At 47.6% G+C, this 15,937-nt stretch overlaps 1 protein-coding gene across 2 annotated transcripts in view; it reads left to right on the top strand.

Moving 5' to 3' along the window:
- The first annotated feature begins 12,763 nt into the window (after positions 1 to 12,763).
- LOC119953952 (platelet-activating factor acetylhydrolase IB subunit alpha2-like) overlaps positions 12,764 to 15,937 on the top strand; it is a 32,231-nt gene continuing 29,057 nt past the window's right edge. Inside the window, exon 1 of one of the 2 annotated variants that reach the window (XM_038778666.1) lies at positions 12,764 to 12,919. The gene's annotated coding sequence lies outside the window, so the exon portion shown is untranslated. Of the gene's footprint in view, positions 12,920 to 15,112; positions 15,249 to 15,937 lie in introns of those variants that run through there. The other variant, XM_038778667.1, reaches the window with a different exon arrangement.

Genomic DNA, 15,937 nt, shown 5'->3' with positions numbered 1-15,937 from the left:
AATCCCTCACTTGCATCTGTCAATATTCATGCTGTCTGCCTTTTGTTCAGCTTTCATGGTCAGTAGGTGTGAGTAGTGTTGACATTCTTTGGGCAGTTTTACATGGACAGGTGCCACTCACATCCGCTTACAGCGTGACCATGCTAACCTGTTAATTGACCATAATATAAAGTGATTGAACTCCACATCCTCAACAGTACCTGTCACCTTTTTTTTAAAACAGTAAATTTAAAGGTATGGAAACAAACATCTCTTTGGATAGCCCATATAGTGCTGACTCGATGTGCAACAGGCCCATTAAAAACACGGAACAGTATTTCAAGGATGCAGGTCCCCTGAAGTATCCGTTCTGATGGGAGATCATCGACCTGCAACATCAACACACTTTCTCCACAGATGCTGCCTGACTTGCTGAGCATTCCCAGCTTTTTCCGTTTGTACCCCAAGCGTTGTTCTCCCAGAGCACCTGCAGCTTAGCAGAAGAGGCTTACGTCAATGGCCTGCCAGCTCTAGCTCAGTGGTAGCGCTGCTGCCTTTAATCGCCCAGGGTGTGGGTTCCCATCCCACCGCGACAACTGGTCTGCCAAATCAAAGCTGACATTTCAGTGCCGCACCGAGGGAATGCTGCACTGTCCTGTCCTCTGGAGGAGGAATTACACCAAGATCTCACCTACCTTCTCCAGGGGGGGAGGCGAGAGACCCCCACGGCGTTTTGAAGACGAGCAGGAGGGTTTTGTGTGCAGTATTCATTCCGCAACCAACGGAACTGAAAACTCTCCTCAAGGGCTATTAGGGATGGCCTAGCCAGCGACACGCACACACAAACACATCCCGCGAAAGAATAGAAAAGAACAGGCTATATGGTTATCCTGCTGTTCGCGAGGCATTGAATAAAAGCAAATTACTGCGGATGCTGGAATCTGAAACGAAAGAGAAAATGCTGGAAAATCTCAGCAGGTCTGGCAGCATCTGTAGGGAGAGAAAAGAGCTAACGTTTCGAGTCCGATGACTTGACAAAGCTTTGACAAAGAGTCACCGGACTCGAAACGTTGGCTCTTTTCTCTCCCTACAAATGCTGCCAGACCTGCTGAGATTTTCCAGCATTTTCCCTTTTGTTTAAGGAGGGAATTCCTGAGGTCATGGTTTAAAATCAGGGACATTCAAGCGGCCAGGATCGGAGGTGCGCAGAGATCTGTGAGAATCGCAGGGGTTGGCAGCGATTACAGAGATAGGGAGCAGCAAAGGCCATGGAAGGAGAGATTTGGAAAAAAAGAGATGAATTTTGAAATAAAGATATTTAGAAAATAAACCGTTTTTATAATCGGTGCAGTATATCAGGGAGACAAAAATTGCACAAAATGATACAGCACGCCACAGAAAGTCAAACACTGCTTCACAGCGACACACTGGGAGCAATGGGTGACTTTGCACCAGGTTTGTGAACTCAGCCGCCACCTCCTGGTGTATCATAGAACTGCAGCGCTCGCCGCTTGTCCCACATCAACATCTAAATAAACGCCTGTCAAGGAAATTTGACTGGGAGAGGATTAAAGGCATGCTGATTATGCATTGTCTCATTCTTCAGGGTATCTGAGATGCAAGGCTGTGGAAGGATTATGACCGAAACCTAACAACTGTATCAGTGTCCACACATGCACCCCTTGTTCAGCGTGCATGGGGCTTTAAATGATTAGCAAGGGCCCTGCAGTTTGTAACCATTCCAAACCCCGCCACTTGCTCAGCTCTGATAGATGGAATTGTCTCATTCACTGTTTTGATCCCGTTCTGCAATGAGTCATTCAGCTACGATTAATCATTATCTCAGTGACTCATTGCTAACATATGCATAGGCAAAAGGATCAGCTTTATCATTGAAACGATGAACAGAAATAAAACTCACAATTCCTGCTCCTATTCCACACTGGAGGCTCATTCTATTGACACATAAGTGGCAGCTTTAATAATAAGCTCTAATAACATTTTTCAATATTCCTTCTTGGGATTTAATGGACCAGCATTTGTTGCCCACCCCTAATTGCCCTTGAGCTGAGTGATTTGTTCAGCCATTTCAGAGTAGCAGTGAAAAGTCAACAACATGGCTATGGGTCTGGAGTCACACGTGGGCCGGACCGGGTAAGGACGGCAAGCTTCCTTCCCTAAAGGACGTTAGTGAACCAGGCGGGTTCTTACGACATTTGACGAGAGTTGTCATGGTCACCTTGACTGAGGCTAGCTTTATATTCCAGATTTATTGACAGAATTTAAATTCCGCCATCTGCTGTTTTGAACTCACGGCCACGGGGCCTCTGGTTTACTGTCCCAGGAACATTATCACGGTGTCACCATATCCCCGTTTAGCTGTACGGACACTTTACGGTGATGCATGGAACTGAAAATCCATCCCACTTCCCACAGCCTGCTGATAAGCAAGCTCTCCTTAAGGTTGAGGTAGTTCTCCGACCCTCCAGGATTGACCTGGAGTCTCCATGAATTGAAGATCACTCTCCGGGTCACTGCTGTGTGCGACCCTGGAGAAAAATAGTATTGTAGGGTCATAGAATCATACAGTTCAGAAGAGGCTGATCTCATCCTGGCCTCAACTCCACTTTCCTGCCCATTCTCCATAACCCTTCAACCCATTACTAATTAAAAATCTATTTATCTCCTCTTTAAGTTTACACAGTGTCCTGGCATCCACCACAATCTGGGATAGTGGATTCCACACTTTTGTCACCCTTTGAGAGAAGTAATTACGCCTCATCTCTGTTTTAAATCTGCTACCCCTCATCCCAAAACTCTGACCGCTCGTTCTAGATTGCTCCAAAAGAGGAAGATATGCTCTATCTTGAATTTGCTAATGTCTTTTCCCATCTTATGTGCCTGATGCGACCATCAATTCACTCGAGACATGAGTAGAAGTAAACCGTGGCTTTAATCAACTTAGAACAGTGCCTGCCTGCGACTGAATCAATGCTGAGAACTGCCTACAGGTCAACTGCTCTTTCTACCTCTCTTCAAGGGGAAGGAGTCATGGGCAAAGCCCATATAGGCCCCAACATGTTCCCCTATGGATAATGCCATACAATGGCCCATAGGAGAAGCCCACAAGGGCAACAGCATAGCACAGATACAAATACAAGTGCGACAGCACAGATACAAATGCACTGGTGGATTATTAGTATAATACATTCACCACAGTGCCTCAATTAGATCTCCACTCATTCTTCTAAACTTGAGAGAATGGAGGCTTAAACTGCTCAATCTCTCTTCATACAACAATTTCCTCATCTCGGGAATCAATCTAGGGAACCTCTACTGAACTGCCTCTAACGCAACTACATCCCTTCTCAAATAAGGGGACCAGAACTGTTCACAGTACTCCAGGTGCGGTCTCACCAATACCTCGTACAGTTGCAGTTACATTTCCCTCCCTTTGTACTCTGTCCATTTAGTTATATAGGGCAACATTCCATTTGCCTTCGTTATTACCTGCTGTACCTGCATGTTAGTTTTCTGAGATTCATGCACAAGGACACCCAGATCCCTCTACACCGAAGCACTCTCCATTTAGATAATCAGTTGCCTTTCCATTTTTCAGACCAAAATGCATAACTTTACACTTATCCACGTTAAACTCCCTCTGCCAAATGCTATGATCGCTCCACTCCCGGCTCGAGTAGAGGTGTCCCTCGCCAGGTCTGGCTGTCTCCGTTCCTGGCTCGAGTAGAGGTGTCCCTCGCACGACTGGCTGTCTCCGATCCCGGCTCGAGTAGAGGTGTCCCTCGCAGGTCCGGCTGCCTCCGCTCCGCCCTCTTTCACCTAATGCCCTTTTTCGCCAAACTCCGACGACACTCTGATGCACAAGACAGCACTCGGTGCAGACAAGGCAGCACTGAAGAAGCCCTCCTTTTATGGCTCGTAATTAAAGTCTTCTGAAGCTGGATTAAACCAGTCTACTTAACTAGCTCAGTGTGGTGAATGTATTGTACTAACCATTCACCACTGTACTACATTGTACCACGCTGTTGCCCATGTGGGCTCCACCTATGGACCATTGTACTGTACTACACGGAATGTATCATGTTGGTGCCCTTGTGGGCTCTGCCCCTTGAGGGAAGGTATAAAGAGCAGCTGCCCTGTAGGCGGCTGTCATTGCAGAGCAGTCGCAGGCAGGCACTGTTCTAGTTGATTAAAGCCACTGTTCACTTCAACTCTCTGTCTCGTATGAACTGATGGTCGCATCACTGAGCTGAACCTTGAATGTGATGACATTTCAAGTGCTCATCCAAGTACTTTTTTTTTTAAAGATTGTGAGGTTTCCTGCCTCAACTATCCTCCCAGGCAGTGCATTCCAGACTACCATCACCCTCCGGGTGAATTCTCTTTCTTCAAATCCCCTCTAAACCTCCTGACTTTCACCTTAAAATGATCTCGCCTTGACCTTGACCCTTGAACTAAGAGGAACAGCTGCTTTCTATCCATCCTGTTCATGCCCCCCCCCCCACCCCTCCCCCCACAACCAGGTCCCCTTTCAGCCTTCTCTGCTCCAAAGAAAACAACCCGAGCCTATCCAGCCTCTTGTCATTGCTAAGATGCTCCATCGCAGGCAACATCCTGGTAAATCTCCTCTGCACCCTCTCGAGTACACTCACACCCTTGCCATAGTGTGGTGACCGGAACAGAGCACAGTGCTCCAGATGTGGCCTAACCAAAGTCCTGTACAGTTCCAACATAACCCCCCTGTTCTTATAATCCAGGCCACAACTGATAAAGGCAAGTGTCCCGTATGCCACCTTAACTACCCTATTAACCTGTCTTGCCACCTTCAGGGATCTGTGGACAGGCACCTTAAGCTCCCTCTGTTACTCTGAGCTTCCTAGTGTCCTGCTATTCATTGACTATTCCCTTGTCATCGGTGTCATAATATACACCAGTATATCATGGTGCAGACACACACTGATGGACACACACAGGGACCAATCAGCATGTACAAACACCGCAGCCAATCACCAGTTAGAATACACGCACTATAAAGGCAGAGGACACCACGGCTCCCGCTCATTCTGGGTGCTGCCTCTCAGTGTAACAAGAACTCATCCAGCCCAGCACAGACTCACACCACGTGCTGAGAGAATCAACTGGTTCGGACAAGGCTTAGGTCTCTAGTTTAAGTTAGCATCACTTAGACCCACAGTCATCGTGTGTTAGTTAGCTCGAAGTTAGTTAATAAAATTGAGTTGAACCTTCATCATTGCTGGAAGTGCCTGTTCATCTCTCAAGCCTACACTAGCCAACACTTCAATCAGAACATTAAAAGATTTTTGTTGTCACTTTCCTTAAACATTTCTCCTTACCAGACATAAAAATATTGAAAATGGGGGAAAAGGCTGTTGACATCCTTGAGCTGGATGTATAAGATTATTTATCATGGCCTCGATGCTGTGCTCTTGGCTTCTTCAGGAACACTGATGTTAGTGCGCCTGTCCTCTCATCTGCTGCGGACAATCCACCTCAGACAGCATTGATGGTACCTCTCCAGGGCATTGAGGTGGCGTTATACATAGTCCAAGTTTCTGAGTCGTATAGAAGAATTGGGAGGACGATCGGCTTGTACACGAGGATCTTGGTGTCAGCACGGATGTCACAGTCATTAAACACCCCCATCCTTAAGCTTCTGAAGGAGCCACAGACATGCGTTACAGACTCTCGGCGGTTATGGCAAGGTTAAACAACGTAACGGGCTACAAAGAGAAGCCGAGCAGTATCTCTAACAGCAGTGCACCTCTCCCCGATGAACTCAATGCATTCTATGCTCGGTTCGAGCAGGAAACCAACGATCTGCTGTCGAGTGCCCCAGCAGCCCATAGCACACCCATATCCACCACCGCAGCTTCCGAAGTCAGATCGGCTTTCCTGAAAGTGAACCCTCGGAAGTCGATGGGTCCGGACGGGATCCCTGGTCGTGCACTCAGAGACTGGCACCCACTGGCAGACAGGTTTGTGGACATCTTTAACCTATCCCAACTCCGCTCCGAGGTCTCCACCTGCTTCAAGAAAAACCAGGCAATGTGCCTCAATGACTACTGTCCGGTGGCCCTGACTTCAGTTGTAATGAAGTGCTTCGAGAGGTTGATCATGAAGCGCATCACCTCCATACTCCCAGAACACCTTGATCCACAGCAATTCGCATACCGGCCGCAACCAGTCGACAGCAGACACCATCTCCCTGGCCCTACACTCATCCCTAGAGCATCTCGACAACAAGGACTCCTACATCAGACTCCTGTTTATTGACTACAGCTCCGCCTTCAACACCATAATCCCAGCCGAGCTCATAACAAAGCTCGAAAACCTAGGACTTGGCTCCTCACTTGGCAACAGGATCCTCAAATTTCTAACCCACAGACCACAATAAGTAAGAATAAACAACAACGCCACCCCCATAATTATATTACTCAATACCGGGGTCCCGCAAGCCTTAGCCCCTACTGTACTCCCTGTACACACACGATTTTTGCGTGGCAAAATTTGGTTCCAACTTTACAAGTTTGCTGACGATACGACCATCATGGGCCGGGTCTCGAATAATGACGAGTCAGAATACAGGAGGGAGATAGAGAACCGAGTGGAGTGGTGCAGTGACAACAATCTATTCCTCAATGTCAGCAAAATTAAAGAGCTGGTCATTGACTTCAGGGAGCAAAGTGCTGTACGCGCCCCTTTCTGCACCAACGGGGCTGAGGTGGAGATGGTTAGCAGTTTCAAATTCCTAAGGGTACACATCTCCAAAGATCTGTCCTGGTCCACTCACGTCGACGCTACCACCAAGAAAGCACAACAGGGTCTATACTTCCCCAGGAAACTAAGGAAATTCTGCATGTCCACATTAACCCGTACCAACTTTTACAGATGCACCATAGAAAGCATCCAATCTGGCTGCATCACAGCCTGGTATGGCAACTGCTCGGCTCAGGACCGCAAGAAACTTCAGAGTCGTGAACACAGCCCAGTCCATCACACGAACCTGCCTCCCATCCATTGACTCCATCTACACCTCCCGCTGCCTGGGGAAAGCGGGCAGCATAATCAAAGACCCCTCCAACCCGGCTTACTCACTCTTCTAACTTCTTCCATCGGGCAGCAGATACAGAAGTCTGAGAACACGCACGAACAGACTCAAAAACAGCTTCCTCCCTGCTGTTACCAGTCTCCTAAATTACCCTCTTATGGACTGACCTCATTAACACTACACCCCTGTTTGCTTCACCTGATGCCAGTGTTTATGTAGTTACATTGTGTACCTTGTGATTCCCTATTAGGTATTTTCTTTTATTTCCTTTTCTTTTCATGTACTTAATGATCTGTTGAGCTGCTCGCAGAAAAATACTTTTCACTGTACCTCGGTACACGTGGCAATAAACAAATCCCAATCCAATCCAACCCGGATTGGATACAATGTTGGATCTCCCGATCGATGTCAGCCTTAGAGGAGAGGTGACTCTCCAAGGATGGGATATGTTCCACATTTGGGAGGGTTGCTCCCTTGATCTTGATGGAGGGAGAGAACGGATCTTGCCCTGGGGCAGGTTGGTGAGTCTTCTTGAGGTTGAGACCCGATTCTTTGATATGCTTCTGCAAGCATGGCTGAGAGATTCTCTTCTGGGAGAGTGGAGATAGCAATGTCATTCGCATACTGAAGATCCACGAGCGATGTCAATGTCGCTTTCTTCTTGAATTTCAACTGCTTAAGGTTGAAAGATTTTCCGTCCATCCTGCAGACGATGTCCACTCCACTGGGAAGCGTGTTCTTGACAAGGTGAAGGACGATGGCAATGCAGATGGAGAAAAGGGAGATGACACCTGCCTGCTTGACTCCGGTCTTGGCCTCGTAGGTTTCTTCTTATTTCCGTCAGTGAGGGCTGTCATTGACTTCTTGTTGTGGAGGAGTTGGTGGGTGTTGATGAATTTCTCTGGACAGGCAGCCTTTAACAGGGCCTTCCACAGCACTTCTCGATTGACTGACTCAAAAGTCAGATCGATGGTGGTCATGTAGATTGGTTGATGTTGCTCCGGCCATTTCTACTGAAGTTGCTGAGCAGTGAACTCTTGTCCGCTGTTCCACGGTTTAGTCAGAAGCCACACTGGCTTTCCGGAAGGAGTTCTTCAGAGACTGGGAGAAGGCGGCCAGTGAGGATTTGGGCACTGATCTTCTCGGCGATGAAGAGCAGGGGGTAACAGTTATAAAATAGGGAAATGTAAAAATCAATTTGTACACAGCAAAATCCCAACACAATAAAGGGATAAATGACTGGATAATCTCGAATGACATTGGCTGAAAAATAGATATTAGCCAAGAAACTAGGCAAACTCTCCTCTTCACATAGTTCCATGGGATCTTTGACATCTGAGAGCAAAAACAGGGTCACAATTTATCGTCTGATTCCAAAGACTGTGCAGTATTCCTTCCGTATTCCACTAAAATGTTAGTCCATATTCCAATTGCTCAAATCTCTAAACTGGGATGTGAACTAAATTTACTTTGAACGATATAATGAAGAGAATGCATAACGTGGCTCAAACTGGGGTCATTTCTCGAACTGAGGTTTGTGCACCCATGGGAGCGTGTAGAGACTTTCCAGGCAGTCCAAGGAATAATCAATCAATTCACAACACAAATGAGCCTGCTCCACGATGGCATATTGATGCACGATCAATTGTACAAAGACTAAGGTTGGATACAACTGTGGCTTTATTGCAGTAAGATGTGTGGCCTCCCACAGCAGCTGGCGCAATGGCTGCCGAATAGAGGGCACGCTCCTCCCACGCTCATCACCTAATACAGGTGTAACAGTGGTTTACCACACATGCAAACCATGGCCCCTGACCAGCAGATCCACCACAGACCCAATTTATGTTTGGACTGGGAGCAAGCAAGGTTATTATAATAATCTTTATTCATGTCACAAGTAGGCTTACACTAACACAGCAATGAAGTTACTGTGAAAATCCCCTAGTCGCCACACTTCGGCGCCTGTTCAGGTAAACAGAGGGAGAATTCAGAATTTCCAATCTACCTAACAGCACGTCTTTCGGGACTTGTGGGAGGAAACAGGAGCACCCGGAGGAAACCCACGCAGAGACTGGGAGAGCGTGCAGACTCCGCACAGGCAGTGACCCAAGCCGGGAATCGAACCTGGGACCCCGGGCCTGTGAAGCAACAGTGCTAACCACTGTGCTACTGTGCTGCCTGCATGTCATCTCACCGATGCACTTTTTGATCTTTTGTGCTGCAACGCTTCATCTCACCCTCAGGTAGTTGCCCTCAAAAGCGGAGCTAAAATACATAACAAACAGGAATCTGTTCAAACCTCCAGCACCTGCAGGCCATATCCAATGTTGTCCCATCCTTGAACTCCAGTATGCAGACAATGCTTGCATCTGCGCACACTCGGAAGCTGCGCTCCAAGCCATCGTAAACACCTTCATCGAGGCGGGAAAGAGCCTGTGACTTACACTAAACATCAGTAAGACAAAGGTCATCTGCCAAACTGTCCCAGCCTACAGCACTGCCCCCCCCCCCCCCCCAACCCCCCGAAATCCACAACGAGGCTTTGAGCAAGATGGACTGTTTTTCACAACTTTGGGGGTCGACTGTCAACAAAGGCAGGCATCGATGATGAGATTCAACACGGCCTTCAATGTTGCAGCACAGCCTTTAGACGCCTGAGGAAGAGAGTGTTTGAAGACCAGAATCTCAGATCCAACAACAAGCTCATGGTGTACAGAGCAGCACTGATGCTCACCCTCCTATACGGCTCAAAGACATGGGTTATGTACATCAGGCATCTTGAAACCCAGGAGAAGCTCCATCAGCACTGCCTCCGCAAGGTCCTGCAAATCCATTGGCAGGACAGGCGCCCCAACGTCAGTGTTCACGCGCAGACCGACATCCCCAGCATCGCTACATTGACCACACTTGATCAGCTCCTGCTGGATGGGCCACGTCGTCCACATGTCTGACACGAGACGCCCGAAGCAAGTGGTCTACCTGGAGCCTCAACATGACAACCACCCCCAGGAGGGCAGAGGTCATTGTTTCAAAGACACTGCAAAGTCTCCTTGGAAAAGTTCGACGTCCCCACCGCCTCCTGTGAATCCCTGGCCCAAGGTCGCCCAAAGTGGAGGAAAAGCATCAGAGAAGGAACTGAACACCTCGAGTTTCAACACCGGGAACAAGCTGAAGCCAAGTGTTGACAGTGAAAGGAGGGGGTGGCAACCCACCCACCCGCTCCTCCAACCACTGTCTGCCCCCACCTGTGACAGGGACTGTAGGTCGTGCATGGGAGTCCTCAGTCACAAGAGAACTCATTTTGTTTTGAAGTGTGGAAGAAAGTCATCCTCAAATCAGAGGGACTGCCCAAGAGAGAAAGAGAGATTCTCAAACTGGGGGTCGTGTACCCCTGCGACTGTGTAAATACTTCCTTGGTGGTCCACAAAATAATCAAGCAATGCAAATGAGCAGCGGCTGTTTGGCGAGCTTGGTGTGAGCCAGGAAAGGGGGGAGGGGGTGACTGCTATATGTGCCGCACAAGCTGATTATCTCACCTGGAGGGAAGAAGGCCTGGAAAACTCACCAGAAATGCAATTAAAGAGCTGAATAGGTTCCCTCGTGTGCTATAATGACAACAGAATAAAAACAGAAAGTCATAGAATCCCTACAGTGCAGAAGGAGGCCATTCTGACCATTGAGTCTGTACTGAACCTCCAAAAGAGAACCTTGCCTTGGCCCATGCCCCCGCCCTACCACCGTAACCCCACCTAACCTTTTTGGATCATGGCCAATCCACCTAACCTGCACATCTTTGAACTGTGGGAGGAAACCCACGCAGACAATGTGCAAACTCCACACAATTGCCCAAGACTCGGGTCCCTGGTGTTGTGAGGCAGCAATGCTAACCGCTGTGCCACTGTGCCACCCTTGGTATATATGGGATTAAAGCAAGATACTACGGATGAAATAAAAACAGAAAATGCCGGATAAACGCAGGTCTGGCAGCGTCTGTGGAGAGGGAAACAGAGTTTAAAGTTTTGAGTCTGTGTGACTCTTCCTTCAGACTCAAAATGTTTCCCTCTCCATAGACGCTGCTGGATTTCCCCAGCATTTTCTGTTTTTATTTCGGAGTTCCGACATCCGCAGTGTTTTGCTTTGATCCTATGGTTGCCAAGGCTGGTGGCAGATGCCAGGCGAGTTCATCTTTGCTGAAGAAGTTTTTTTTGATGTTTAGGTGGTAGTTTGTAAGTTCGCCCAAGTATGAGCATTATGATTTTAGATGGAGTGGTTGCAGGGGGGGTCTATGATTCTTAATCCATTTGGAAAGGGATTCTTCAACCAAATATGTTGCCAAATGTGGTAAAAGAGGTAGGTATTAATAAGTGTAAATACACTTTCATAGAATACATTGTCATAGAATCCCCACAGTGCAGGAGGCCATTTGGCCCATCGTGTCTGCACCAACCCTCCGAAAGAGCACTCTGCCTACCCCCTCACCCAATCCCTGTATCCCACCTAGCCTTTGGACACTAAGGGGCAATTTAGCAAGGCCAATCCACCTAACCTGCACATCTTGGGCTGTGGGAGGAAACCGGAGCACCAGGAGGAAACCCACGCAGACATGGGGAGAACATGCAAACTTCACACAGTCACCCAAGGTCAGACTCAAACTCGGGTCCCTGGCGCTTTGAGGCAACAGTGCTAACCATCAATCATAGATTATCATAGAATTTACAGTGCAGGAGGCCATTCGGCCCATCGAGTCTGCACCGGCTCCTGGAAAGAGCACCCTACCCAAGGTCAACACCCCTACCCTATCCCCATAACCCAGTAACCCCACCCAACACTAAGGGCAATTTTGGGCACAAAGGGCAATTTATCATAGCCAATCCACCTGCACATCTTTGGACTGTGGGAGGAAAACGGAGCACCCGGAGGAAACCCACGCACACACGGGGAGGATGTGCAGACTCCGCCATTCACCTGAAGAAGGAGCCGTGCTCCGAAAGCTCGTGTTTGAAACAAACCTGTTGGACTTTAACCTGGTGTTGTAAGACTTCTTACTGTGCTCACCCCAGTCCAACGCCGGCATCTCCACATCATGACAGACTCCGCACAGACAGTGACCCAAGCCGGAATCGAACCTGGGACCCTGGAGCTGTGAAGCAATTGTGCTAACCACAATGCTACCGTGTGGAGATGGCGGCGTTGGACTGGGGTGAGCACAGTAAGAGCACATTCACCTGAGGAAGGAGCAGTGCTCCGAAAGCTAGTGTTTGAAACAAACATGTTGGACTTTAACCTGGTGTTGTAAGGTAACCATCAAGGAGGCAGATGTCGAGAGAGGCATTTCCCAGAGTTTAAGCAACTTGAAAGCTGAAGGCAGAGCTATGGATACCACCCACAGGGTTACTCTACCCTTCTCCAATTTGGCAGCACTCCGGGGTTTTCAAACCTCTCCCCAGGCACAATTTCAAGACATGGAGTCATGTTGTCAAACTGAAGCAGCCTGAGCTCCTTGTCCCTCCCCACGCTGAGCGACATTGCACAGGAGCTCCGCCGGAGGGCGCTGCTGGTGGAGTGGGGAGTGGGGGAGAGCGAGCACGCATGCGCAGCAGCGCGCCGCCGGCCGGCTGATTGACAGCGCGGCTGATTGGCGGCTGGGCCGGGGCGCCGGCGGCCAATGGGGAAGCGGGGCAGGGGCGGGACTTCTGCCGGTTGATTGACGGGCGCAGGCGGAAGTTGGTGGAATGCTGTGGTTCCAGGGAGCTTGGATACATTTGTTGCAGAGGAAGGAAAAACCCGAGAAAGGAAGAGATTGAAGTGGATACAGAGGGAAGCCAGTGGCTACAGCTCACTTTGCCTCAGGTACCAGCTCTCCCCAGACCCCCCTGTGACTGCCTGGGCCTCCTCACACCATGGAAGCTGCTGCTCTGCCATTCTGGACAAATACTTGATGCTGATGGCCTGCAAATGCAGGATGCACATTCCAATTCTCTGGCATTGTTACGTCTTTATTTTTTGAAAAATAATGACAAACCACCCCTCGCTGCCTAAACTGCTCGGAATCCTGGCCACGTTTGAGCATCAGGCAGGCTGTGTGCTCCATGGCTGGATCTCTCTCTCTGAGGGAGGGAACAGGGGGTGGAAAATAAAACCCCATTTCCAGAAATTAAAAAAAAATAGCTTGCTGGTTGGTGAGGAGGATGCAGTGTAACATGTCTGCAGGTACAGACAGTCACAGGGAGCAGCCACTCCAATAAACCCCTCTGCTCTGCAGGGGCTTTTCTTTTCTCTGTCGTTTGAAACGTTAGAGTTGCAGGCCTTGGGTTTTGAACTCTGAAATTGGACATGGTTGTGTTGTGTGAGGGGGTGATCTACCTTGCTCGGGGTTGGCCATGGTTACTGTTGGGGGCATTTATAACATTCTCACAGGCGGATCTGGAGTATTTGGTGGGTTAGAGTTGAGGAAACTTTGCGCCTACCTGTGCTGTCCCAAGTGTTTGGCATTGATTCTGGGTTTTTACAATGGAGAAGTATGCACTAATATTCCTTATGAAGCAAATAAGTAGATATAACATTTTTTATAGGTATTGGAAATGCTGGAGGTATTTTATTAGTTTTATTTGGGAATTTTCTACCTCTTTCTAAGTTGACAGGATTGGATAATGTGTTCGTGGACACTTAATGTGGATGTTTGCTCTTTAAATTTAACACATTTGTCTCACCAATTGGACTCCAATTAAACATGAAACTTTTTAGTGGACCCTGTAATTTTATTTTGCCCATTGAGTTACTTTTCTTCAAATGGTGGCTTCATCAGGAGTCGGTTGATGAGCCCGAGAGGAGTGACAGAGCTGGATTAACATCAGTGCAGTGTCATCACTAACGTGAGGGGTAATTCAGTAGTCTGTGTCACTTCGATTCAGCTTCAACGCATGAGCAACTTCTCCAAAGCAGTTTCCTTCTGATCAGGGGCATGAATGGTCTGAATAAAATTTTCATAAGATCAGAAATAACAGACTGCCAAAATAAAGGAGTAACGGGCCCTTTCCAACTAAATTTTTGAATGGGGTAAAAATAAGTGGAATATCCTCTTTTTAGAGTCGCTGTTTTGATTCCAGGGATGATTCATTCCTGTACAACAACAAAAATTATGTAGCACCTTTAATGTAATAAACCGTCCTGAAGCGCTTTACAAGATGATTGTAAATCCAAGTATAACAGAATAAAACAAACGTTCTGCTCAAGATGAGAGGATTCCTACTGCCCGCCATACATATTGAGGGCATGCTGGAAACCATTATCTGGTTTAGTTTTTAATTGGGAGCCCTAAAATGAAGACCCAGAGTGCAGGGTAGCACCCTGGTTGAAAAGCGTCGGTGAGGAAAATCCCAGTGAACCGGGGAGTGACGAATGAGTGGTGCCCTTAATTTTGACAAGTCTGAAGATTTTGGTGGCAGGTGGGACTGGGGGAGACAAGGTTGTCCTTGGCTTTGAGGTCCATCTAAAGGATGCGTTGGAGGAAGAGGTTGTATGATGAGTCTTTTCAACACAGTGAAGATCATGAGGGTCATTTTCAACTTGGCCCACTGGACAATAAACCAGTGGCCTAAACAATGGAACTGAACATGACTCTCCTTATCTTTTAATTTCTCATCTCCAGTGTGTGAATAACTGAATTTGGCAAAATTGGGAATTTAGTAGAATTTACAGCACTGAAATAGACTATTCGGCTCCCAATGGTCAATCCAAGTGTTTATCCTCCACACAACTCCTCTTCCATTTTATTTATTCATTCATTCATATAATGTGGGTGCCTCTGGCAAGGTCAGTGTTTATTGCCTACCTTTAATAACCCTTGATAAGGTGATGATAATCTGCCTTCTTGAACCCCTGCAGTCCTCGGGGGTGAAGGTTTTTCAACAGAGTTGTTAAGACGGGGAACATCAAGATAAATCTGTTCAGTCTTTGTTGGGAGCTGTAATGTCTCACTTCCTGCATCATCCTTGTACAGCTTCTTTTGGAGTTTCCCCAGTGTCTTTATTTTTTGTTTTAGGGACCAGAACTGTGCAAAGTATTCAAAAGTGTGATGTTAGGAGGCCCAACAGATTAATATTTTCATGAAAGTGAATTAGAGGAGTTGCAACATCACTCATCTCGCAATCCTGTTCTGAACCGGTGGTGGTGCAAGAATGTGAGTGTGATTTGTTCGTTAATGCACATGAGCAGATGGTAACTTTTGCAGCGTAACATTTTAATTGTAAATCCTCTTGTCGATATGTGCATTCGTGCAGATGCGGCAGCACGGGAGCGTTGGAAAAATGGTGGAATGTATCGTAGTTGGATGGTGTTCAAGGTTTGAAGCTACTGTACATAACAGCTCATCAATATGAATTGCGTCCCTCGATGTTTTGTCGATCTTGAAGATTTGAGAATTCACACTCGGTGAAATAACCAACAGAAAAAACTGTTTGCCACTGCTGTTGCCTGATCTGAGAAGGGCATGTGTGGTTGAGGAAATGTTTGTGGGGATGTGGAGAATTTTCTAACGAGCATAAATGTTAAAAAGCATGAAATTGGCATGCCATTAAGTAACTGGGCTGAGAGGGGATGCAGGTTCAGACTGCAAAATGAACTGGAAGCTGAGGGAAAGCTGAACTTAAGGCTGTGTGTTTAAAATGTTGTATGGAGTCACCCTCATTGTGCCTTCCACCTGCTCAATCAAACCGCCTAACCTAGATCTTTTTTATATCATTTTTCACACTTCCTCTGGTGCAGTGGTACAGTTTGTCACCTAAAGCGATCAGGTTCCCGTTTTTCCTTGCGCTACTTAGTTGGTGGCAGGCGAACTGGAGTAGGGTTGGAGGGAGTGATGGGGAGACA

This window comes from Scyliorhinus canicula, chromosome 19 (assembly GCF_902713615.1).
Source record: "Scyliorhinus canicula chromosome 19, sScyCan1.1, whole genome shotgun sequence".
In the NCBI taxonomy this organism is placed as follows: Eukaryota; Metazoa; Chordata; class Chondrichthyes; order Carcharhiniformes; family Scyliorhinidae; genus Scyliorhinus; species Scyliorhinus canicula.
This window is presented reverse-complemented; position numbering and strand designations above follow the sequence as displayed.